The sequence below is a fragment of the Falco rusticolus genome, chromosome Z (genome assembly GCF_015220075.1).
Source record: "Falco rusticolus isolate bFalRus1 chromosome Z, bFalRus1.pri, whole genome shotgun sequence".
In the NCBI taxonomy this organism is placed as follows: domain Eukaryota; kingdom Metazoa; phylum Chordata; class Aves; order Falconiformes; family Falconidae; genus Falco; species Falco rusticolus.
In genome coordinates this window covers 6462986-6490752 of record NC_051210.1, presented here as the reverse complement: position 1 = coordinate 6490752, position 27767 = coordinate 6462986, and the positions used below count along the sequence as shown (strand labels likewise).

At 39.7% G+C, this 27767-nt stretch overlaps 1 long non-coding RNA gene across 1 annotated transcript; it reads left to right on the top strand.

Moving 5' to 3' along the window:
* LOC119141771 lies at nucleotides 1-25992 on the top strand. Its single transcript, XR_005102034.1, has 4 exons — nucleotides 1-879; nucleotides 10265-10416; nucleotides 15959-16115; nucleotides 20538-25992. It is a non-coding gene; the product is annotated as an uncharacterized LOC119141771 (long non-coding RNA).
* The last annotated feature ends 1775 nt before the right edge of the window (nucleotides 25993-27767 follow it).

Sequence of the window (27767 nt, the reverse complement as noted above, 5' to 3'; positions counted from 1 at the left end):
TACACATTTTAAATAGCTTTACAGTGCCAGTCTGCTTTCACTGATATCTGTTTTAAAGTTACCTGTGATCAGAAGTACGAGTACTCTCTACAGGATACTTTTCATATACTTTTACTGGACTCTGCCTGGCACACTCACTGATCTCTCTTCAGCATGTTCTCTTTTTGTAGATGATCAGACATCTCATTTCTTTAATATACGGCGTACAGGAGATGGATGCACCTACATGAACACCGTTGCCACCAGTGTGCACTGGTACAGCAGTCAGGCATGCATTACAAGCAGAAAGACTGGGGCTGGACATGAATAAAAGTGTACTGTCATATTGTACATGAGATGATCTTTAGAGACTTTACCTGACCATTGTTTTCGAAAGCGTGAACACCAGTGTAAGCTTTGTTAGTTATCAAGTGTTAAGCACACTATCATGAAGTCCACATGCACTTACAGTTTTGGTTTTTAGGTCTACTTTCCCCAGGTGTAAGGAAAAATGGTGGAAGACGCAGAAAACCTTTGCTTTGTGGCTTCAAGGTGTCTTGGCTCATAAAGTAATGCTGGTGTGGTACATGTCTACAACTGGTTGTCTGGGTTGGAGCAGGACTGGAAGGTCTGGGAATGAATCCATGCAGAATTGAATCCTTTCTGCATCTCCTTGGCTGGTGAAAAGTCACATTGCTGCCCACAAGGGCGCAAATGTTGAATAAACCATCATTTTGGGTAGTATGAATCCAATCCGTTGCCTGGTTTTGAATGTTCATTTTCATACTTACTAGGAGCTACAGAACACTTAGAAGGTCATCTCCATGGGATGGCTTCTTGCTGGATTTACAAGGAGCTCTCCTAATCCTTCAGCCACACTGCAGAAGGCAATGAAGACAGGTATGGGCTTCCTTAACTGTTACCACTTCTGTTCATCTTCCATTCAGCAACTGTCTCACCCGTGCACGTGTTCCACACAGTTTTCCCTGGCTGTGCACTCAATACGATCTGAATACAGCCGTCAAAATCTGGATCAAGGCACATTTCGAGTTAGATTTCTGTGTCGTAGTGGAAGGAAAGATTCTTGGAAAGTTGCTCCATGCCATATTTCAACTACCTACAGCTAGTTATTTTGGATGAAACTTTTGTTATGGTTAAAAAAATGTAGATCTTTCTAGTTAACTTCTTGCTTTCACTTAAAAAGGCGTCTTGGAGCAAAGGTTAAGACCACAAAGCTTCGCCCAAAATTAAGGGCTTGAAAGTAAAGGTTAGAAAAATTTGAATACTTAAATATAGGAGCTTAAAATGGGAACCAGTACACCTCCTAAGCCATGTTATTTTCTGTATTAATCTACCTGTTTGTATGAAACAGGGGCAGACACATTACCAATTTTCAGTCATTTTTGCTGTCAGTGAAAGGGGATGACTTTAACAAATAATTATTTGCATGATAATGTTAATAATAATGCCAGAAAAATTGATGCCACTGAGTACAAAAGAATGTGTGAAGCAAATAGGGGTCAGGATCAGGAACACTGAAATGTGAATATTCAATTAACAATAATAGAAAAGATGTGGGGCATGGTATGTAAATGAAGGCTGCCTGGGGCCAAATGTTCTCAATAGCGAAGCCAACAAGATATTAAAAACATCCCACATGACTTTGTTTTTCAGTTCATGAGCAAATCCATGTTGAAAATATGTTTATCTGTTCTAACAGCAAAAACAAACACATTCCATAATGTATGTATTAGGAGGATGTATAACTGGTGTAGCATTCATGGCTAGGAAAATGTGACTACATACAGTAAGTGCTGTGGAAGGGAAGGGGGGAAGAGGGAAAAGTGGTAAGAAAGACAGATGCTTAGGAGAAAAAACTTGCTAACCAGAGGTTTTTACATGGACCACAGCATTGCATGTCCCACATGCTGATTTCTCGAGCAGACCTGTTGCCAAGATAAATTTTTTCTTGGACTCTAGAATTTATAGGATGTGCTTGGCTTGCATCAAGAACACAGCAGTTCCTTCCCCACACAAACAGCTCTATCTAGCTAGGCTGGATATAAACAGAAAGACTGCTTCACTAATTATTTATACAAAGACAAAGATAGCTGCATTCTGGAAGGTTCGTAGGAACTGGATTTTTTTTTTTTTCTTTACTGTGTTTTTGACTTTCAGGGCTGTCAGACTCCACCGAAATCTGTCTAGACCTTCATCCACAGGAAGGTAGTTCACAAGTTTACTGCTTTGATTCATGCAATGATCGCCCTCCCCCCTCCCCCCATCTCCCAAAGAGTATTGATACTCTTTATACAATAGTAAAATGCTTATATAAAACAGGATCTTTACCTGGATAAGGTGTTTCTCTTCCTACCTGACCCCTCGGCTTTTGAGACTGTTTGTGTGACCAAGGATTACTCCAGACCTACCCAGCACCGACCTCACTGTAAACGTTTGCATTACAAGGAGTTTCTTACATGTACTGCAAATGCGTTACACTGACATGTTCCAACAAACAGTGGCTTTTTCAAATCAATATGACTACTTTTATGAGTCAAGTGGAACTCATTCATAAGTGTTTTCAGATGCAAGCCAACTGTTTCTTATATTATGCTCCATCTTCTTTCCCCCTTTCTCCCCAGTTTTAGAGCAAGGGGTTGAAATACTGAAACAGGCTTAGCAAGGGGAGTAAGAGGAAAATAATTTTCCAAGTGCTTCACATACCATTGTCCTTGTCCTCTCACTTGTGCATGAAATGCAGCTGAAATACGGAATCCATGAAATAAGCTCCTAGCAGTTTACAGCAAAGCCACAGGAAAAGGAGGCGAGAGAAGAAAGAATAATGCAGCCGGTGGAAAGTCAAGTAGCATTTTGGACAGGCAGAATACTGTTGAGCTGCAGTCACCTAGGTCCATAAAGTGAACCTTGTAAATAGTCTTACTCTATTTTAAGCACATTTTAAGGGCCTGTGGGATTGGGTCTCAGTTTAGGCTCCAGGATTAGCATTCCTCTTGTGCAGAGTACCATGGAATTTTAATGAATACAAGTAGTCAGAATTTCTGCTGTCTCCCAGAGATTTGTTTATTTACTAATTTAGAGACATGTTTAAAATCTTACTTCAGTGATGCATCTGTACCAGCTCCATACTGAGGCAATAGTTAAAAATCGACACTGAGAAAAGAATGGTATCTGTGAGTCATATATAGTCCTAGACACACATATAAATGATCTCTGAAAATACCATCCCCAGGTTAGATAATGAGATATTAAAAGATTACAATGGACACGAAGATATGGCATCAAAGAGTCCAGTCCCACTTGCTATGGAGCTTTCTGTGTTTAAAATAAAAGAAATGGTTAAGATAGGGTTTGAATTTCTGTTGTAAATGTATGAGTATTTTTCCTTAGGACATGGTTGTCTCTAGGACCTGATTAGCTTAGTGCCTGGTTTGGTCAGATAGAGTTTTTATATTGAAATAACACATCAGGCTCTTTATCCCAGGTCCTCCAGGGGAACCGGGTATTTAACTCCGGTTGGCAGAACCAAACAGCCCCATTTCAAGGTCTATATCTCAGCTGCTCTCTTTCTTTATTTCAGGTTCTCTGAATGCTTTTCCCCTTTAAAATCTTCCTTTAAAGTCACAGGGACCCGCTGGCAGCATGAGGGAGGGGAGCTGGGTAAGAAACTTTCTGAAGCCCTTGGTCTCATCAATGACCCGCTAAAATGCGTTGTCTAGCGTGAGAGTCAAGACGCTCAGCCCAAGCGTCTCTTTACATTCACAGCTCTGTGTAAGCAATCTATACGGATTTAAGAGGGCTGATCAAGAAAATGTTTTTAGCTTTAAGATGAGGCCTTGTGAGTTGTGCACTAGATGCTTTGGGACAAAGTTTTAAACCTTTCATTGGCATTTGCAAGAATTAAGTAGCTGCCTATATGGAATCTGGTTGCACAGTCCTGAAAATCTGGCTGTATTCTTTCTGTTAAACAGAACCAGACAACAATACGCAATGTGGTCATTTTTATTTCAATAGTATGAAATATTTTGGATATTAGCCGCTTCTTAAAATGAATATGAATTTCAACAAACACCAGGAAAAACAACAACTTCAAACAAAAGTAAAAAATTACACCTCACCACAACTCCGAAATCTTCCCAGAGCATTTTATACAGTTTCTGAGGCTTAGCTGTGCTCTCAGCAACCCTCTGTTTCAGTTTCTGGAGCTAGAAAAATCCATTCTCTGTCACTTAATTTGTCTCATAACATTACAGGTAGAAGTAAACGATTATTTGTGGAATTTTCATCTTCTTGAAAAAAAGATACATGTTTTTGTTATGATTTAAAAGTCGCTTGAATGTTGTAGACTGCTGGAGTCAAGCCAAGCTTTGGTAAAATCTGGCTAGATAATATATTCTTTTTATGATAAATTCAGCAGAGTGAATATTCATAGCTGAAGTTGTGTTCCCTGAAATACAAAATTTATAATAGAAGTGAGATTGTGTTCTTACTGTGTTCTTAACAGCCTATATGAGGCAGATTTTTTTTAAAGCAGCTATCTAATTACCTTTTAAAGTCAATTACTCTACTTGTTCCCTGGGTGACTCTGGTCTCCAAAATGTATTGGCTGAAGTTTTTCGTTATTATTTCCCAAACAGGAAAATAAAAACTATGAAAAATCAATAACAAAGTTCACATGAGCAGATGTTAATATTCTTCATAGTTCACTGTAAATTCAAGGTAGCGATCTTATTGGCATGAAGACTGATATTTTGGATGGAACTTTTTTAGTTAGTAAAGTCAGTAGCAGTAGATCCTTGGAGTTGGTAGCAAAAAGTCAACTGCACATTTGAATACTTAATTTTGCGGCTATAAACAGACACGTCACATTTCCAGCAACAACAATGGGATGGTTTTCAGCACTGCTCTACCAAGCAGGCATGTTTTCTATTTTCTTCTTGTATATACAATTAAAAGCATTCCCACCAGAGAACTCTGCCCTGCATTCACTTCTGAAACAGAGCATGAGAGATGTCTCTCCAAAGTAAAAAATCTCCCTTTCCTTGGGCCAAATAATGAAAGGGCAGCCCAGCAGTGCACCGCTACTTCTAAGGCTTTTAGTAAAAGTTTGAATTCACCGAACAGTCATCAACACTTGCCCTAGTGCACAATTAATAAGTAGATCTCTGGTCACTAGAAAAGTATTTTTTTCTTCTGCGTGGAAAGGTGAGTTTACATTTTACCTGGCTAGAGATAAGGAATTGCAAGCGTGGAGTATAGGCAAGTTCTCATCTTGCTCTAGGGGATATCCACCAGTGCCTGTGTTCTTGTTGAGTAATAATGAGATACCATAACCAAACAGTAGAATATGCATGTCAGATGGTTCTCCAATAACATTAGAAAAAAAGCAGCTGATGTATGGGATATTGAAGGCAGATTAAGTTGTTAATGTATATTAGTATATTCTTAATTTCCTTTTAATTGAAAAAGACATATTGACTTTAATTAGAACCATTTCACAGGAACTGTCAATTAGCACATGTCAAACTAGTTAATTCAGAACAGAATTCTTTTAATTAGGGTCTGCTTTCCTTTAACTGTGGGGCCAATGAAATCAGCCTTTCCTTATCAAGATTTTAAATGTCTCTAAGACATACAATACAAATGTAGTCTCTTATCTATTATTAGAAGCCCATATGGATAACATTAAAATGATGATGCTGGCATTGTTCATGCAGCACAAATCAGAGTTTCCTTTATGACTGTTTGAAAAAAAAAGAAAAAGAAAAAGATGGCTTTGAAGAAAGACTATTTTAAATACACAGATTTATCCTACTTTAAAGAGACTACAAAATTTATGACACGCATGTTCACATTTAAAGTATTATTTAATACGTCTGCTCAAATAAATGGGCCTATTCAAACGTTTTGTGTGTTCTATCAGCCAAAGACACATAAAACATTTTCAAAGCATGCAGTAACGTTCTTCCCTTAAATGAACTGTAATCAAAAGGAGAAAACAGACTCGATGATTTTTTTGGGACAATATAAAACCAGCATTGTTAACTTTCATTGCATGTGAAGATTTAACACTGATTGCTAATCCAGTGGCTGCGAACACTAGTAAGCTAATGTCGTCTCAGTTATCAAACAGCATATAATCCTGGTCTTGACTCTCACATACATTTTCTGAATATGTCTCAAGTTTGCTGATGGATCTCAACTCTTGGCTGACATACTGGTGTAGAGACCTTCCCCATGGTTCCTGGGAGCTGCCATGTGCAACATCTATAATGATGGTTGCATCCCTTTGGGAGTAAAGAACAGCTGAGAAAAATAAAAAAAAATATATAAAAGGAATGATTGCAAAATCTAGACAGTTTTATCATATGAGGTTTAGCCACTGTTTTACTGACCTATATCAACAGAGGATTACAGAGATTAGTGAAAGAAATACTTAATAACTGAACTGTGGATTCCAAAGAGGATTATCTGGTAAGATATTTCATGCATCCTGATGCTTTGTTGAACATATTAAGGACCTGATTATGGGCCCGGGTAACCCAACAATAAAAGAAGCATAGTTTCCCAAAATGAAGTACAACTGGGATGCATTAAAATTTAATGAATCCTAGAAGTACACTTAGCTAGGATCCTAACCACACCATTTTTTTCCCCCCAGGGCAACTCTTTGGTATGCAGCGTGTAGTAGAGTTGTAAGAGTGCCGTGTGCTAAAACTTGTGTTAAGGTTGCTGCAAAACTTTGAAAAGTGGATGCACTTCAACTAGATGATCTTCAAAACTGAAAATTTGCATCCCAGGAGTTCTTCAGATCAAGCGAGAGGCTCTGTAGACACGTCACTTCACTGCTACTGTCCAGTCTGAAGCGTACCCTGACTGTAACTAACAGCTGTAGTTCTACTTTTAAATGTGATTGTAAATAGGTAATTTAAGACCCTGATATTCATTAATCCTATTGTGGCCCATATTTAATCTCTGCTTATCAGTTTAAATGCTTACCATAATTTAGAAGTCTTTAAGCAGATCTAAGTCACTTTGGCACTGAATTGCATAATCCAAGTTCTTTTATAACACAGCAGAAACAATGCTTTGGATTTTGATCATATTGCTCAACTGGCAATATATTGTTTGTTTCAAAATGGCAATTAGCAATAACTCTTCTTGTAAAATCATCCCCACATTGGCTGTGCATAGGAAGTATGGGTACATTAGCCACCAGTGTCACGAAGCCTTAGGTGACTGTCTTTGTGCTTGCATACTATGTATTACACTGAACTTCAAACTGCTGGAATATTTGAACAGTTTAAACTATAGGAAACTTTCTGGTGAAATTTTTAGTTCGTGTGCTATCCCAGTCAGGTGGGTAATAATTTACCAAATCCATCCCTTACAGCTGGAACAATGGAGAAACAGTAGTATGGGGGGAAAGTACCTTACCCAGGGCCCAGACCAAGTCTGTTAGAAACGGAATTAAAAGCTGAAGCTCCCGATCCTCTGAAGTTGCATGATCCTCCCTGCAAACACACCAATGCACCTCTCAGTGCAGCCCACTGTGTGCTGTGCCCTTAAAGCAGTGCAAAGCATTTTTTTCCCCTAATTAATACTAAGGTGATTCATTGCTTAGCAGCAGCACTAATATTTACACACTTATGGATCTCATGATTAAGTAGCAAGCTTTGACTTCAATTAAACCTGACAGTTTCTGATAGCAGAAAGTCATTACAGAACTTCAAAAGCACTCGAACTGCAGCAAGATCTTTACAATTACCTATATAATATCTTTCAGCCTCTGTTGGCTCCTTGATCTTCTGCAGCAGGCCCAAGTTCCCTGTCAACTTTGGTCTATAAGAGGTTGAACCTTAACGCATGTTATTTAAAAAAAAAAAAAAGTGAAAATGCTGCAGTATACAATGGGTTTCACCCAGTTGACATTCTTTTTGGGATAAGTGCTTAATAAAAATTGCCCATGTGAATCATGTACTGTTCATGTATTGTTCACGAATCAAACCAAGAACCATTTAAAAATAACTAGCATTAAGGAAACGTAATAGCTTTTTAACAGATTATTTAAATGACTGTAGCTCTGATTTCCAGTCATTTTATCCAAACAGCCATGGCAGAACTATCCCTGAAAAGGGAGTAACTTTCTGATTAAACTCTTTTGTTGTTGGATTTGAGAAATATTCTAGAAGAGAAAATTTCTCAATTATGCATTCATCTTTCAGAGCCCCGGCATGGAGGGTGTAACAGTTTGATCAAACCCAGCTGAAAGCACTAATGGTTTGGAGGACTCATTTCGTTCTTACAATCACTGTGAAGAAAGCCTTTAAATACATTCAGAGTAGAACGGACAGTTTGTTCAGAGTAACCATTGCGTAAATCACTTCCTCGGTAGTTTCTGGTCCCCACAGCTTGGCTTGCCTGGTACTTTCGTAGCATGATGTGACAGCAATCGAGCAGCGACTGTGCATTTTTGGGGCCAGATTATCAACCCATCTGATTCTTTGATTTTTGCTCTGTTGGCTGTATGCATCCCAATGTAAATGAAACCAGCAGATACCCTCATCTGCTCATGTGCCATTGGCTCCTTGGCCTGGTGCTGAACTCTCCATCACTTTCTCCTTTTCCGACAAGGGTGTTTAACCGTGGCACTTGTGCTCATCTTAATTAAACCATTACAGCAACTGGTTTGCAGCACCTGAAGATGGAGCCCCCTCTACTCAGACTGGGAGTGTTCCTTGCTCCGAGTCCTCCAGACCGATGTCTTCCATTTACTGGTGTTTTGAAGTGGAGTTCAGATTTTCTAAAAAACTATGGTCTTTTGGACAACCGCATTCCACTGGCTCTTTTTGATAACACCTGTGCATCTTCGTGTTAATGATGAAAACTTCTCACTGGAAAAATAATGCTAAGGCACCTAATATACGCCTAATTAGTTGCAATGTGGTTTGGTAGCTGCAAACAAGGACAGTCAGACGGCTGTCCTGTCGTCTCAAAGAAGGGATCTGCAGACCATCAGCAGTTCACTGATCATAGATGAGGAGCTGCTGCTCTTGCTCCTGTAGTGTCTGTGGGCATATTCCTCCAGGTCACATTGCCTCAAACTACAGCAGTGTTAACTACTCCTTTATTAAACAGTTCTCCAAGCATAACTAAAGCATTTGGGTTGTTAACATACATAATAAGTTATATTTAATAAGGTTTCAAATCAGCACATTGTATTTTGCAGCAAAGTCATAAAAATATGCTAACATGATAACATCTAATGAGGGAAATGTTGCATGCAGATGTCTGTTTGCCTATTATCCCATAAAATGACTGTATATTTTTATTTATATGAGTAATGTTAGACACAAACATGTTACCAAAAAAGCATTCATTTAGGAAATGTATAAACACAATGAGTCTAATATAAGAAACTGTTTTAAAACACATTTTTTAGTGTTTATAAAATGAAGAGAAATTAAAAAAAAAATTGTTCCGAAGTACATTTTTTTTCTCCCTCATGATGAGAAAGAAATATAGGTTCTCAGCTGGCATATTATTTGTGATGTGGCAGCAAAGTGAAATTTGTGCCTCGCGTCTGTATCCTTTACATGATGCAAAGGAGTATAATTTTATTTTTGTTTTATTTGAAGGCTCTGTCTGGGCACATTGGCCACCAATTTCATTTTTATTGCAGTGCATGGATAGCAAAGTCACATATCCTTACGTTAATGCAAAGGGTATAGGAAAGGAAAGGGAAAGTATAATTTTTGTTGTTGCTGTTGTCATTTGAAATTTCCATAGTGTCTGTGCACATTGGGTACCATTTCATTTTTATTGCACTGCACTGATAGCAATGTCACATATCATTAAGTTAACACCAAGTTAAAAAAAAAAAAAGGAAAACAGATTCCTCCCCCCCCCTCCCCCGCTATTACTATTGTTTGAATTTTTTTGTACTGTGTGAATATAATTTCTGTGGGGTGGTGGAAGTACTGAAAAATCTAATATCCAATGTTAAATAGATAAAATGGTTTACATCTTTGTATTGCTCCATGTGATTGTGGATAGAAAATGTAACAGTACACACATTTCTTATCAGAGGGATAAAGGTTTGTTTGATATCTAGAAATGGTTAATATGGAAACAACAATTTTTCAGGAAAACTGGAATAATACCAGAACTTAATTTCCCCAAATCAGTATATTTTAATAAAGCACTTATCTCATGCATCTTGAAATGTTTTTCATGTCCACCTCACTGCCTTTTAACCCCTGAACAGAGAACATGACCTTCACTTTGGGATCCATAGTTGTGGCGGACCTACTCCTCAAGGCCGATGTGTAAATAACTGCCACCAGGATGGAGATGGTGCTCATGGGGAGCACCAGACAGCTCTTGGCTGCTCTGTTTTACGTGACAGGTCTTGTACAGGTCAGTACTAATAGCAGGCAGGAGTACAGCCCTTGGGCTCCTTTGGGAAATTTGTGCCTTAGTATGGTGAATCTATTGCCGACAATTGTCTCAGTTTTGGAGAGCAAAAGAGGCCAACTTGTTTTATTCAATCTATTATTAACCATTCCCATATAATGCACAGCTCTGCCTCTTTATCCTTGATCTTTGGAGCAGCTGTGTTGTGGTTCTTTAAGTCAATGTCCATTTTTAAGGACCCATTCTTGGACAATCAAGTACAGGGCAACCAACCAGAGATGGCAAGATCCAGTATTCTCCTTCTTGGTCTACAGTTCAGCTGTATTGCTGCTTGCAGCTTGCACCCTGCTCTCCAGACAGACTACCCCATGCTGGGCAGCAAAGCTGGGCAAAGGGCTGGAAGGCACATCCCATGAGGAGTGGCTGAGGGCTCTGTGTTTGTCTAGTTTGGAGAAAAGGAGGCTGAGGGGCAACCTCATTGTCGTCTACAGCTTCCTGAGGAGGGGATGTGGAAAATGAGGTGCTGAGGTCTTCTTCTGGGATCCAGTGACAGGACGCATGGGAATGGTTTAAAGCTGTGCTGGGGAGGTTTAGACTGGGCGTTAGGAAGCCTTTCTTTTTGGGAAGGGTGGTTAAATGCTAGAACTAGAAGTGCTTAATGCCCAAGCCTGTGAGTGTTTAAGAGGCATTTGGACAATGCCCTAAAACATGCTTTAACTTTTAGTCATCCCTGAAGTGGTCAGGTAGTTTGACTAAATGATTGCTGTAGGTCCCTTCCAACTGAATCTATTCTATTCTATTCTATTCTATTCTATTCTATTCTATTCTATTCTATTCTATTCTATTCTATTCTATTCTATTCTATTTCTATTCTATTCTATTCTGTTCTATTCTATTCTGTTCTATTCTGTTCTATTCTATTCTGTTCTGTTCTGTTCTGTTCTGTTCTGTTCTGGGTCTGTTCTGGGTCTGTTCTGTTCTGTTCTGTTCTGCTCTGCTCTGCTCTGCTCTGTTCTGCTCTGTTCCGTTCCATTGCGTTCCATTCCGTTCTGTTCCATTAAATTCCATTCCATTCTATTCATAGTCTATTAGCTGGCTGCTGTAATTCATAATTGAATTAATGGCTTAAGATAAGGAGGCTGCATCTAAGGGGCAGCCCAGACACCTTCCATTGCTTTTGCAGTGTTCCCACCTGGTGCTTGCAGTGGAGGTCAGGCTATGGAGCATGGCCTAAAGCCGCATATTCAGCAGCCGTAATGCCCCTTTCTTTTCTGTCACAAAACATTTTGAATATGAACCTTTTTGGAACATGTGGTTTGACCCCAACATGACAGAAACAAAGCTGTGGCAATTCCAAGCTTGTCCATGGGCCTTTGGAGACCCTGTTACTTGAGGTGGGATAAAACAGCTTCCAGGGTCTTCCACTTTTGACCAGGAGTAGGGCAAGGAAGGATCTTGACTGAGATTCGTGGTCTTCATGAACCAGACTGAATCTGGAAGGACAGAAGAACCTCAGCCAACACATGTTTAATGAAAGCTGTGTGACATTGAACAACCACAGATGTATGTAATAGGTTTTGTGGTGTCACAACAGGCTACATCCCAATAAGCCACCTGAACACAAACATGTGACAGCTACCATGGTTTTCATTTTTAATTCATTTCCTTGTGTGAGGCTTGGAAAAGCCTCCTCCTTGCCCATTGCCACAGGCTACTCGTGTGCAACGGCAGCAGCACTCCATCTCTAAAACGTCATCTATCATGAAAAAGCGAATCATAAAAGAAAGGCTGGCCAGAGGAATTCCACAAATCCATCCATTCACACCAAATTCAAGGTGTCAGCATGTGTACTTCTGCTGCCGTTCCCTGGATGGTGTCCACGACACAAACGCCCCTCTGCAAACAATGCTAAGGCGGTGGGGATGGCTCCTTTGGGAGTGTTGGTTGCGGCGTTGGGCACAACCTCTGATGGTGCCAGGGTCCTTTTTCTCCTGTACCTTGAGCGAGACAGAACAAGTGTGAGATATTTTGTAGCAGGTGTTAGAGAAAGCAGGATAATGTGGCAGATTTGGAAGAAGTGCTGGAATGGGAATACGCTGCTGAGCTCTCCATCTGGAGAGGAAACCCAGAACCACCCTTTCCTTGCGAGCTGCAGGAAGAACAGGGGAGCGCGTGTTTGGGGGTTTGTAGAAGACAAATTTTAGCTTGTTTTTAAATGCCTCCATATGTTTTTATTTTTGTTGTATACTTTCCTCTTGGCTGTCCTAGAGCTCTTTTGTTTTATACTGGCACGTCCCAGAACATTTCTACGTTATAAAAAACCTACTTATCTCAGGGCTCCACAAATGAACTATGACTTTTTCCCCTCCCTGCGTTTTTATTAAGCTCAGTGGGACTAATTCCCTATTGCTCCCACCTTTTGTAGGCCTTTGTACTGGTGCCAAATGGGTGTAAAATGCTGGCTAGAACTACAAGACATGCCTCTGACTGATAGAGCTTGAGGTCTGGGATCACACACCAGAAATTTGTGTCCAAACCTTACATCTCCAGTGTGGGTTGAGTCTCTCCAGATGGCAGGCGATATTCCAGGTGTTAATAAGCTACTTTCTCTCCTACTTTTATCTCCACAGCAAAATGCCGGCAAGCCTTTCACATAGTCGTTTAAATTAGGAGAGATCATTTACAGACACACACATAGGTATACGCACAATTTCTTTGTAAATCAAAGAGATTATACATGTATATGATCTCTTCTACATATGTACATATACGTGTGGTATTTTAAAATAACAGACTTTTAGGAAAAAAAAAATCAGTCTGAAGTACCATTACAGAAAATGAACTTACTTTTTTTGAACACTGTGCTATCTAAAAGCAGTTTGTTTTTCTGGGGAAGGAAAGGCAGAAGAAACACCGTGTGTGAGCAGTTTAATGCCCTGCCTGTGCCAGGACCTTGGGTACCAGGGGAGGGATGTTTGCACACAGCTTAACTCCTTGTCCGGAAGGAATGGCAATACACCATCTCCACACAACGGCAATTTACTTGCTTTAGTTGGATATGAGTCATGGTGGTTTTTGACAGCCAAGGGATACCATGCAGAGTACAAGGGCTTGGCTCTTGAGGACTGGCCAACGCTCCCAGAGGGTCAGAGCTCAAACAACAGTTTTGCATTTTTAGGGGTCCAAGAGACACCTGGGTGGGGCTGCAAGCAGTCTGGGGTTGAAGCGTGGGATAAGCTGCCTGTGTTGACATGGCCATTACTCATCATAACCATGCCGACAGAAATTACCAAAGTTCAGCTTTGGTAATTTCAAACCCACATTGCAGCGGCTATGTAATGGGAGGAACAATAGAGAACTGGACTCCGCGTACAATGCATTTTAATAAAATTCTTTACAGGGTTTGATTTCTAAAGGATCTCTCATCAGCCTATTCCCTGCACTTCTGTGAGAATCACCACAAACATTGGCATGACACTGACTTAGAATGGAAAACATTAGCCGGAAAAATGGGTTTTCTCAATATGCTGAATACACTGCTGAAATCTCTTTGCAATCCACCTGCAGTCTAAAGACTTACTTGTTAGAGTAACTGGAGTTAAATAACCAAGTATGGACTTACCTACTTCTCACATGCTAAAACTCCTCTACATCCAAAAAGGCAAGAATTTTTTTTTAATCATTATCAAACTCATATTCATAATATAAATTACTAATGACTTTCTGTGATTAAACTCCTCCATGTAAAGCTCTGGGATAACTGTAATGGATGGTGATAGACACTGGTCCTCAGGTAAGTTTAGGGTTTCTGTTAGAGAACTTATCCTTGGGGCTTTTTCATTAGCATCTCTTTAGACCTGGTATCAACCCACACCTCCCCTCTCAAAGACTCTTCAGTGGCAGATCTCTGCTCTGATGCACTTCTTGAATAATAGCTTATTGCTTAAACTTCAGAGTAAAAAAAGTCCTGCTTCTCCTAATTCAATCATTTATGCATCTGGTAGCTGAGATACAAACAGTCTGGTGTCATAACCTTTGGAAAATAATAAAAAAAAAGCAGCTGACTCACAATAACCAAGAATAGGTTTTGCCCCATTCTTTACAAATAAGACAAATTGAGTACTGATAGTTTATAAACATTACCATGCTCTGGCAAAGCCAATTTAAGTATGAAGTACAATGTTGAACAGTAACTGTCTTGATAGCAACAGCAGGAAAACACATCATTTTTCTAGGCACTATATTTACCACAGTCAAACCTCTATTCATCCCCCACTCAGGCAAGACTACATTGAACAGGAATTTTCTCTGAATTGGAGAAATAGGGATATGGCCATATGTAGAAAGCTAATTTTCCCCTTTCATGAACTCAAGCTCTGATTAAAAAAGAAGTAATTATAATTTTTCACTAAATTAAATTTATTAAAACCATTCAGTCTGATAATCTACATTGTCAAGTTATGTTTAATACTTATTATGAGACTAAGCCACTGAAATATATCTAGTTCGAGGAAATATCTTCAAACTTCAGCCATAAAAGAACTATATTAAAGCAAACATTCAGATTAATTGATGATGGGATTGTGTTGTGTATAACTGCAAAGAAGAAACCTCAGACTAAATCTGTTAGTGTTGGGTGAAATCTTGAGGTCATCACCTACTCTTTGCAATCACTTCCTCAAATGTTTATACATGTAAGTCCTGACTAAGAGTGAATTAATAACTTCAAGATTTAATCTGATGTTATTAAAATTTTGCTGATTGTTTACTGTGTTTGACCAGCTTATGTAAATACTCTTAAGCTATTGCATAGTCTGTAATTACTGTGCAATAGATGAGGTTACAGGCTAGCTAAAAGCATGTGCCTTGGCAGTAAAAAGAAAAGAATTATGCTAATGTTAACTTAATTGCAAAATTTCTGTAAAAATAAATGTATCGAAGTATAGTAAAGCATCTGAATTTTTAGACCCAAATGTTAAAATCCTGATAAAATGCTAAATATATAATAATTAGCAAGTACTTTTGAAACAGATAGTTCTCCGCTGCATTTTAATACACTTAAGAACCAAAACCTGCACTAACAAACCAAGAGGTTGCTAGCATGTTCTACAACAGGCTTGGTAACGTTTAATGAAAAAAAACCAGCGAAAACATGTCAATACTTCTTTGAAAGTCACTTTTATTGTGGAAGCAATATTAACGCATTTGAGCAGAACGTGAGTAGCAGAATATGATCTGATGAAAATACGAAGTAAAAATTATTGGAATGGGCCAGAAATTCAACAGAAAAGGCTTTGGTAAAGGTTATTTTTCCAGACACCTAGTGCCACAAGTACAATTATTGGTAACATTCATTATTTCCTTCCATTGACAAATATCAGAGTCAATGCTGAGGGTCTTTAATTTTCCTGCCATGCCAAAGGTGTGGAAAGAAAGATATTCGGGAAGGAAACTATTACTTCTTTGCTCTAGGTTGATGATTATATTCATCATAGGAACTGACGTCATGTTTTACCATCAAATGACTCTGTGTATTACCCAACAGCTCTTCTACCTGGCTCAAGGATGCACCCCAGAGATTGGTCCAGAGGGAGAAAAATGCTTGCTGAAAAGAATACACTCTTTTTCTCAAAACATGAGCATCAGAGCATTTATCATAGAACACAGCATCTGGCCATGGAGAACCTGCAGCAGAACGAGAGGTAAGACCTGCAGATTTTCAGGTGATTGCCTTCTGTAAATGGAAACACTGCTGACGCTTGATGCTGTGACTTGTGGACCACAGGTGGAAGTTACCTGACATTAATAATTGATGTTGCAACATCTCCTAGTCTGTTTTTGTGCCAGATAACCTCACTTAGTTTAAAGAACCACTGCCAGGAGCTTAAGAGCCATCCATTTTGGTGAGCACCAAATGGGCTAAGACTCCTCTCATTTTTTTTTTTAGAAACATGTGAAAAACAACTACTGGAATTCACAAGGGAATAGTGATCCCTCTCCATAAATTCAATTGTTCCTAACCTTTTGACACAGCCCATAAATAGCCTTCATATATTTCACACACACAGACACATGTAATAAATTACATGAACAATGTATATAAATACTTACTTTACAAAAATACAAACTAAATATAAAGTGCTGTATGAAACACCCATGTATTAGCAAATGGTTAATTTCCTGTGCCGATCGATAACTGGATTGCATACCTGCCTGCTCCATTTGCTGTGCCACTGTACTGGTTGCAGGTAGAAAGTGGTAGCAAAGAAAATATTAACCCACTGGCAGTGGGGCTGTTTTAGCAAAGGTTACAGCATAAACAAAGGACAGGGGAAGCTGAGATCTGGCTCCTGGAAAGGCTTATATGATTTTCTGGAGGAGGTTATGAAGTCTGGAAAAGGAAAAAAACAACCAAAAAGAACAAAAAAAAGAACCAGTTTTACTTCTGATTTTTTTTCTCAGTGAGTTTATTTAAAGTTTTATTTGCACACATGATTAACTTGATAATAATAGCAAAAAATTAAAGAATGTGCCAGTATTCCAAAGTGCTAAATCAGAAAATGTTTATGGGAGAGAATAATTGTTCTTCCTCAGCTTTATACCTAAAAACCAGCTACCCTACAGGAATCAAAACCAGAATACCAGCCTGGGTTTCTAAGTTTTTTCCAAATTCCTCCTTGTACTTTAAAAGTACTGGAAAAGGTATCCTGTCTGATGAATTGGATGCTTTATTTTTTTAAATAATATCATTAAAAATGTTGATGATATTTAGGGTGGAAAAATAATTGGAAGGGTAATATGTAAGAAAGTACTGAAATTTATTACCTGTGTCAATGTTAGCACAATTTCTTGCTGAAGATTCAGGGAAAGAAGATTAAATTCATAGACTAATCTATTTTGACTTTTCTTTAAAATAAAAATAAATTAAATTTGTGCCTTTCAAATATAATGATGCTGATTTGCATTTTCAAAGAAAAAAAGTATTGTTAAACAGTGAGAAGCACTGAACCATTCTCACTGCTGGCAAATGCCCATGGTACTTTTTTTTCCCATCTTCCTTGGGCGTGCAGCTTCTTCTATGAGAAACTATTGGTTTGTCCCATTGCCATGAGATAGCACAGGGCCAGACAATGACTAGATTGAACAGTCACACACACAAAAAAGATGAGTGCCATATAAATGCTCTGCTTCTTGTACACCTTTAGGTGACCGTGACCTTAACCCTAGAAAGTGCCATAGCAAAATGGGCAGAAAGCAGGCAGCCTCCTCCTTCCCAGATATGAGTTAAGAAAACTTGATGGATAAAAGGATGTTGTAAACTCAAACACATCCTTCTGAAACAATGACCAATCCCATCCATATGTTACCCACAGTAGGCCAACTGGTACTGCTGGGTTATGGAAACCTGAGGAGGCATCTGATCTGCAAGTAATGTCATGAGTTGCTGTGGACCAGCTGAAGTTGAGAAGGAAAACCCTTTAGGACTATTAACCAAAATGGTAGTGTTTTGCTAATGCCTATTTAATTGAGAAGTACTTTATTTGGTAGCCATTAACACTTTTGCAGCCCCAACTATTTAATATTATGTCATGACAAATAAAGGAAATGATGGTAGTGCAAGCTATTCCCGTAACCAAATCATAAAATGTAGAATCACAGAATGGGTTGGGTTGGAAGAGACCTTTAAAGGTCATCTAGTCCAATCTCCCTGCAATAAGCAGGGACATCTGCTACTAGATCAGTTTTCTCAGAGCCCTGTTCCAACATGACCCTGAATGTTTCCAGGGACAGGGTATCTACCACCTCTCTGGGAAACCTGTGCCAGTTCCACCACCCTCATCGTAAAAAATTTCTTCCTTACATCTAGTGTGAACCTAACCTCCTTTAGTTTAAAACCATTACCCCTTGTCCAATTGCAACAGGACCTAAAAAGTCTGTCACCATCTTTCTTGTAAGCGTGCTTTAAGTATTGAAAGGCCATAAGGCCTCCCCGAAGCCTTCTTCTTTCCAGGCTGAACAACCCCGACTCTAAGCCTGTCTTCATAGCAGAGGTGTTCCAGACCTCTGAGCATTTTTGTGGCCTCCTCTGGACCCCCTCCAGCAGGTCCATGTCTTTCCTGTGCTTGGGACCCCAGGGCTAGATGCAGTACTGCTGGTGGGGTCCCACCAGAGCTGAGCAGAGGGACAGAATCACCTCTCCCTTGACCTGCTGGACACACTTCTTTTGATGCAGCCCAGGACACGGCTGGCTTTCTGGGCTGCGAGCGCACGTTGCCAGCTCATGTCCAACTGTTCATCCCCCAGCACCCCCAAGTCCTTCTGGGCAGGGCTGCCCGCAACCCCTTCACCCCCAGCTTGTACTGGTACTGGGGGTTGCCCGACCCAGGCACAGGACCTCGCACCTGGCCCTGTTGAACCTCATGAAGTTCATATGTGCCCACTTCTCCAGCTTGTCCAGGTCCCTCTGGGTGGCATCCTGTCCCTCAACTGTGCCAACTGCACGGCTCAGCTTGGTGTCATCAAAATATATGGTTTGTGAGTGCAAAAAGTAAAATAGGAGATAAATCTGAAATCAATACACTTGAGACAATTACATGGCTCTACCACAGATTTAATTGTGATGATCTCATTTGGGTCTACCTTTCTATGGAACTTCCAGTTTATAACGAAATGAGGGCCAGTTATGTGGAGTCAGCTAGCCATGGTTCCTATAACTTCATGTTTTCACCAAAGCAGTTGGAAACAATCCTGCTTCTGCTTTATTTAGGAAAGTATAAAGTTCAGGCAGGACCTCAAGAACTCAAAGAAATCTTGAGCTGAAACTCTGCCAGGTAACATAGATTAGAGCATATACTGACAGGCCAGGAGCCGTTAAGAATAAAAGATCAAAGAAGCTCTGAGAAATGAAAATAGCCAGAGATCTCCAAAACAGATATCACATTATTAGATTAATTACCAGTGCAGGTGGTACATGTGTAGACAGTAGCATATGCTAGAGAGGACAGCCAGGTTGGATGTTGAATTTCCCTGTTCCTTCATTTCTTCCTTTCTCCACTTCATCAATCCCCATGTCAAAGGACGGCTGTTTCTGACCATAGATTTCACTGGAATTTTATCTAGTTAATGGGGATTCTGCAAATTAATCTGGGATGCTGCAGCATAGTTCAGTGGATTATGCTTTCAAATAAAATTTCCAGACATATCCCTCTATTTTCTTTTTCATATTTTCACCCCATTATCTCAGTGGACTGTCTTACAGTGGTTGTGATTAAAGATTTAAAATTAACACCAGTTACCACACCACAGTGCCTGAAATACTGAGCTCATTTTCTCCAATAAGATAGATATATCTGGATAAATATTTTAATGACAAAGTCAGTAATTTTTTCTCTCCATGATTACTGTTAAAACCCCTCAAATATTTATAGATTTTTATTACATCTCCTCATTGTCAACACTTACCAATACTCGGAACTTAACCTTTTCCTAGTGAATCAGCTCTCCTACTCTTTTAAAGTATTTTTGTTTCTAAATTCTATTCCAAGGTCACTTTTCACAGGAAATAAAAATGTGGCCTTAACAGGCTGATGTATGGCATGAAAAAGATGGAGCAATTTGAGGGATTCAGTAATAGCAAATTACCAGGACTGAATGATCTCCCTCCAGAATTCTGAAGCTAGAAAATTATTAAGTACAGTATGTATAGATGGGAATATACATTGTCTTTTTAAGACAGTAATAAGAAAATATAACACCCCCATCCCCCCTCTTAGTGACTGAAAAGCACTAATATTGTTAACTTCAGGGGTTTGAGTTTCTTTTAAAAAATGGTGTGAAAATCCAGACTCATTTCAGTGCTGGGGAAACTGAGTTCTTCAAAAGAAGATGATAATGCAGGACTTGAAGGAGAATAACCTGAAAGGGCTAAACCCATGCCTTTTCTGCAGAAAGGAGCTGAATTAGGGCAAAACATGTGAAAGTTAGCAAGGAACAAAAGCCCCCTGGACTTTGAAAATCCTGTGATAAGGATAATCTAAAGAGAATGTTTAAGGAAATAAATCTCTGTGTAGGAAGTAATAGACTCCTACCTTGAATTAAACTGGGTATTATTTTATTATTTGTAGTGCATCAAGCCTCTCCTAGCAGCACAAAGATGAATTAAAATTGCGTTAAGGATGGATAATCACCTCTGCTGTGTTACTCTGGATATGTCCATACAGCAGACTGGGAAGAAGGTAAGAGCTAGCTACTGTCAATAAGTTGCTTTGGGGGGCTGTAAAACTAATTTGGCCAGTGGAAGGCTGTTGGGGTAACTGAGATGGCTGTTGAGCTCCAACTGTTTCTCCCAGCTCTTTGCAGGGTCCCACACTACACAGCAACCTGTTCGTCTGTCCGTGTCCAAACTGGGGCTGTGTCTTCTCCCAAAACAAAGCCTGGCTCTCCTAATTTGTCCTGTGGAGGAGGTTGCAGAGCCTACAAGGTTGTCCTTAGCTCCAGTGGAGCTCCATGGAAGATTTGCTTGTGAAGAGCTGTGAGCTAGCTTGTGTTCAGGCAATCCCCTATTTAAAAGAATAGCAAAAACTCAACCAGCAATTAAATAAGGTTTTTTGGTCCTTTAAATGCGTGAATAATACAGGCACCAGTGTCATATTGCCGTACTAGCTACATCTTGTTGGGTGTGGGAGCACATCCATATTTGTTCACCTCATTTTGGGAAGGACACCTTTGTCATTCGGGTGACATGCCTTGGACATAGGTTTCATTTAGCTTGTTGGGTTGCAGAGCAAGTGCTTAGAGCTTCATTTGAGACTCATCTTTGATTCACCCAGCCTGTAAAAGAGAAGACTAGCTGAGTGGAGGTAGATGAACGACCAAAGTCTTCTCCTTTACTCTACACAGACTCACGGACCAAAAAGACCACATGGATGGATGGAAATAAGGGTTAGTTCCTCTATCTTACTTGAAATCAAACTGGAAACCAGCGCCATTCAGTCAAATATTTTGGCTGGATTTTTCAAAAGGGTTGGATTAGTTCATTCTTACTATTCACTGTAGCTACTCATATAAACAGATAAATATGTGACTATTTAAGCCAAATGGTCTTTTCCAGCTTTGAAATGATATAACTGAGAGCAAACTTTGGCTATCTAAAAGTAATCAAACTAATGTTTCATGCTGTACAGTAACCTTTTTGCCTGAAGGAGTCGGGGAGGAAATATTTTCCCATGCCAGTGGGAAACCTCAGTTTTATTTTTCAGCAGTTGACCTGTTCTTGAGGTACTTGCTCATTAACGTTGGAGACACAACATGCCACTGCCTAATTCTTTGTGGCAGAGGTGTTACTACTGCAGTTAGGAGAAAATGTTGAAAAGAGACCCAGAATTGAGGGAATAGTTGTTCCCTTTGCTTCTCAAGGTATGGTTCAATCATTCCTCTGTAGTCCTCCAACTTTCAGTCTATTTTCTTACATTCTCAGTCAATCAAATGTAATCTTTAAGGTATCCAGTAATTATTTATGCCTGGGTTTTTTCTATGAAACCACAAGCAAGCACAAAAGTGATGCAGGGCACTGGGTAACGGTGGCTCTCCCACGCACGTAGGTACAAAACTAGTGGAGTACACCTCTGCCTAATGAGAAAGCACAGGTGTTCTGACAAGCAAGAACAACAAATAAAAAAAAAAAGTCACTATCTTGTCAAATACTGTGTGCATATCAAGGATCCGGAATACAAAGCAGACTTAACAGCAATCATATTTTGAGTAGAATTTGCTTGAATGTAACACCTTCTCCCTCTAAGGTTTTGAGTGTGGTATCTTAAAGAAGATCACACAAATTACTCATCCTGGGAACAAAGGCTCTTTTTTTGAAAGCTGTCAGCTTGCTGACAGTTATGATGAGCATTTACTTCAGGCTTGTAAAACATATTAATCAAACTTGTTCCTATAACTTCAGTCCAAGGAGGGTTACTGTTTCTTTTAGAGAAATGTTTTACATAAGTGAAGAGCTCTGAATACGTATCACCTTGAATGCAAACCACATCTATGCCATTCATTTATTTGTAATGAATAAATACTAGTCTACACCAGGCTTAAGGAAGATTAAAGCAGTATATGGAAATCTGTTTATTACAATACTATTTGCCAAAGACCTATGCACCATTCATTGAACCTTGAAAAACATTTGAAAATATGGGTTGCATTTGCAAACTTCAATGTATGACATGGAGAGCTGGCAAGCTGCCTGGTTTCTACTTAAAGGATTGTCATTCTGGGAAAAATAAATTTCTCTAACTAGACAAAAGTCAATGTTTTCATGTTTTACTGCAATCAAACTGATATGGCTGACAATTTAATGTCTCAACACTTAAAATATCTGTGGATAATCAGTTACCTCAATCAATCATAACTACAAGATTCCTCTATTTTCAAAGCCTGTATACATATGACTGAGATATTTAACAGTTTAGAGAAACCTTCCCATCCTTAATCCTTCGTGATTTCTCTTGAGCAGTGCATTAATTTTTTTTTCCCCTCAAATGCATGACTTTATAATTGCTGAAAAAAAAAAGAAATGCAACCCTGTACTCTAATCAGATTTTGAAACCTTTGTGTTAATGTCCTGTTTTATTTGATTCTATGTATATTTTATAGTCTGCTTGCCTGTCAAAAAGATGTGGAAATGTGCTGGCATTCCAGCTGAAGACATCCTTGTGAGTGAGAAAATGCTCAAGGCTTTTTTGAAAGTGGGTGCTGAAACATACGTTTCTCTTCTTTGACTCCAGGGGATGCTAACAGCTGCCCCAGCAGACAGGTATTACAAGGTCAAAGGCTACATGAGCTGTGCACCTTCAGGATTTGCAGACAGGAAAGTAGATGGGTAGCTTCTCAAAAGTAATAATAAAAATACCAACGACGATGAGAAGAAGAAGGAGCTGACAACAAAAATGAAAATGAACCCGAAAGAAGCGAATTCTGGGTAGCATAACACTTGGCAGAGCTGATTTTAATATCTGACAGGTTGAGTTCACTAATCTTTGCTATTCATATTGACGTCAAACTTCATACAGTTTTAGAGATTTGTATCTATTAAGACATACAGCAGTGTTCCTACAACATGGGAACAAGTTTGCTAGTGCCTGCCGTTCTTCCTCCGTGATAAAAATTGATATAAACTGTTTTAAACGCCTAACAGATAATTACTCTCAACACTCAATAAGGAAAGCTACGTCTTTAGAGCCTCCTTTATCTTTAAAAAATAATACAAAAAAGCAAGCCCCCAAACCACCAACAAGACAAAACAACAATCTTCCCCCCACTTTCCTCCCTCTCTTTTGTTTCTTTGATTACTTGGAGCCTTGTAATCAAACTAAGCTTAGTTTCAGGACCCTTGGGGCAGTATCTCTTAGTTCCCTGTCAGGCTGTGTTGCAAAACAATCAATCTTGCTCTTGCGCCGGCTTGGTGGAAGTGCCATGACACGAGGAGTGCAATGCTTTGCTCTTGCTGTGAAGCTTCCATGACAAAAGTTTTTATCAGAAGCTGACTGTATTTAGGATTATGAATATGCAATGACTCTCATTAGTATTGAAGCACAGAAGCATGGGCTGACATCCCCCGCCACTTTTAGCTGCTGCAGAGTCGTCTAATGAATTGTCTTGCTCTTTCACTAGCACAGGCTTTGCTGTTATGGCTCCCTGTTCCAAGGGGAGTTGCCCAGTTTGAGAATACTGTTGACGGCAGAAATTAATTGCCAAGAACATCTCTTGATTTTGTTAAACAGTGCTAGACAGCATTTAAATTGTCAAAACAGAAAACCATTACACCCTACAGGAGACAAAACGGTCACCAGCAAGAGGGCCCGTGTGTCCTTAGCATAGCCATGCACAAGGATACAGGTGTGGCACAGGTGCATGTACGGTTGTACCTGTACGTACAAATGTATGTGAGTGCATTGGTGATGGGTCTCGGAAACCTGACATCCTACTGATTTATGTGTTATTCTTCCAACTAGAACAAATAAGGATAACAGAAAGTTCTCCAAATGTGCAGGACTCCAATATATTGCTATTTGATCAACCCTTTAATACGCTTTCTTTTCCCTTTGGGACCTTGCCAAACATTTTTCAGCTCACACATCTGCAATCTTTTTGAATAAGTTACTGATAAGGATGTTTCCAACAGATGATTAAGATATCTGGCTTGATTTGTCATATTTGAGGAGATGTGTAAGCTTTCAGAAACCAGTGGAAATGACCCTTTTTTTTCCCCAGTTGGTTAAATTAAGTATTTTTTCCCTATTCATCTGAAATTTCATCTGACATAAAAGGAGCTTTTGTGGCTCTCTGCAGATTGTGAAGGATAGAGTGAATTGGAATGGATAATGTATTCCAAGAAGCGTAAGTAGCATTCTGAAAGGTGTGCTCATACTGCAAATAATAAAGAATATGAGGTTCTCCCAAGAAGATGTCAGCCCCGAGCAGCTCTTTATCCATTTAATCAGTAATGGAAATGGTCCCAGTGCAAGGAAGGAGGATCTGTTTAATTTTTACTGCGATTTTTGGCACCATTGCTCTAAAGCGAGCTTGGCTTACTTCTTGACCCAACCCCAGGAGTGTCTGTTCTCATCAGCTGGAGAAAAAATCAACATAAAGAACATCTACATGTTGGGAGTATCAAATGCAAGAGCGGTTTAAAATAAATGCAGTTCTGACAAAAGTGGCTCAAGTATCATACATCAAACACTTGTTACCTCTCTTGGCCTTAGTGATTGCACGTGACTAAGAAAGAGTGAGTGATAAAATCTGAAGAAAGATGAAACCAATCTGGGCCTTTTTAAAGATCATCAATCATTCTGTGCGGCCATGATATTATTAGTTCCAGTAAGCCTTGTTCTCCCATTTTATGGACATCATAAACCCCCCACCCCTAGACCAATGCTACCATGGGAAATCATTTTTATGGGCAGCATCTTAGTGTTGGCCAATCAGATCTAATCGCATAACAAGCTACTGAATTATTCAACGTTCTCCCTAATTTTGCATTCTTCCTGCACTTTGCTGTCACTGCAGGGTTTTAAAAGTATGTGTTTTTACAATATTTATTAAGAAGATAACCATACACAGGAATTTCGCTTTCTCTGTCTTTCAATAATAATTTGTTCCCTTAGATTGTAGCAGTATATACATTACTATATAAACAATATTTTTTCTAAAAGGAATAGCAATCCACAGTGTGGCACTCGCCTTTAAACTCTTTCAGCTTTTAAAATACCAAACGTAAGGACAACAATGGTGAAACAATTGTGTTCAAACATAAAATATTCAGATTTACTGAGCAAACTGTAACCAGCATGTCTCTTAGCTGTTGCTATGAATACAGGGCTCACATTGTATATGAAAATATTTCAGTTTTAATTGCAAATCTGTGCAGAGATGATTTGGGGTCTGTAATTAGCACATAAATTCCAGACTTTGTGACTGCTGTGAAAACACACATTATTTATGGAACTATTATCTAAATATAATTCAGTGTTTTTTGCTTTCAACAACTACTGTAAAAGTCTGATTTAATAAAATGTGAAAAATTTCCCGTCTCTTGCACTTCTGTTTACATTATGAAGCATTCATTCCTCTGCACTGCCATTTCTCACCCGACCTGCAGTGGACTTTGCTTTCAGTGGCTCCATACTTCACTCACACCTCGGGGAGGTTTCTTCACAACCATAAAGTGCCAGGCACTTAATTTGTTTAAAATGAAAGCTTGGATTATGCAAATAGCTCTGAACTGCGTGAACAGAGTGAGTTTATGTGACCTCCATCCTCGTGCTTTTCATCCTGGGTAGAAGTGGGAATAGACAGGAGCCCTGTCTGAGCTGCTTTTAAGCTACTGTATGCAGATTTCCAGTTATCCAGACAGGGTTACTGGAAGGACAAAGTGGTCTCTTGTTCCCACCCACTTATTGTAAACTGCATGCTCTGCCACTTCCAGCTCCCATCAACGCAGGGTACAACCAGCACAAAATTTGTCTTCCTCACCTGCAGTACCATGCATTTTCGGAGCTCGTTACTTTCACAGTCTGTGTTACAGCAATAGTTTTTCAGACTCTCTTACATTCTAGAGTTTAAAAGTGTATTTTCAGGCTATATGGAACTGAGCATTTCCCTTGCTAGTTTTGAGCTTGTCTCTAGGTTAAGGGCTGAAGCTGCCAGTGAAGTGGCTGGGCACCAGGTATGCACAAATACCACAATGGCAGGTTAAATAATACAACAGAGCTTGCAGTAACAACAGCAAAAATTTATTACAAAATTAAATTGCAAAATTAAAACTTATTTACATCAAAATGTGACACACTTGAAACTTCATCCCTTCTTTCTTTTTCTCCCAGCCTTTTGGCTCGCTCTGGATATATAGTTTTGCTGTCTTTGAAGGAAAATCCTTCCCCACTTTCCCTCACCCTCCCAACTTCCGGACATCCACTGCCTTGCTGCTCTGGCAGCTCTGTGCAATGGTAACCTTAACAGCCAACACAATAATAATAATAATTGCAATAACCACCAGTGCAGTTGCCTTGCCTCTCCCAGGCCTGCATCCCTTGGCACCAAAAGCTGCGCCTGCAGGAGCATCCCCCAGCCCACCCTGTGGGAATAGAGCAGGTGGGCTGGACACCGACCACCTCAGTGTCAGAAATGTGCAATGTTTTTGCATGAGGCTACCAAGATTTGCCCAGACCTGGGAGTTACACCTCCCTGCATCTCTTCCCAGTAGCTGGTGATGGAGTCAGGCAGGATCCGTGCACGGCGTACCTTGCAGCTCGGCCCCCGGGCGTAAATTTCGATTTGAACAGCGATATCAATGTCATGGCACACACGCTCCGGGAGGGGAGTTACGAAGAGTAATTGAGAGATTCAGCTTGAAGCCACTGAAAGCTGTAATTTAAAGTTCCAGTACTACTATTACCATTAAAATTTAAAGTGACAGAGGCCCAATTATGAATGGTTATTTTCTTAAATAAAATTGCTTTTTCCCCCCCTCTGCAAAGCACTCATTTTTGCCTAGCCATCGCTGTCACCAGGATCTGTCTTTGTGGCTTCTAGTGTCAGTGAGATGCTGAGCCTCCCACCCGTGACAAGAAGCAGATCAACAGGGAGGCTGGGAGCCTTGCAGGGGGTGGCAGGGCAGATGGCTCTGCAAGGAGGTCTGCGAGGGTCCAGCCTGCTCTCCAGGCAAAATTAGGCATAACTTTAGTATCTAAAGAGGACCCCAGCCCTGTTGTCATAAGCTGGGAATGGCATCCAGGGACAGAGGAGACACTGAGTACATGCTTAGTGAGGAAAATAAGTATGGGTGAGACTGGAGA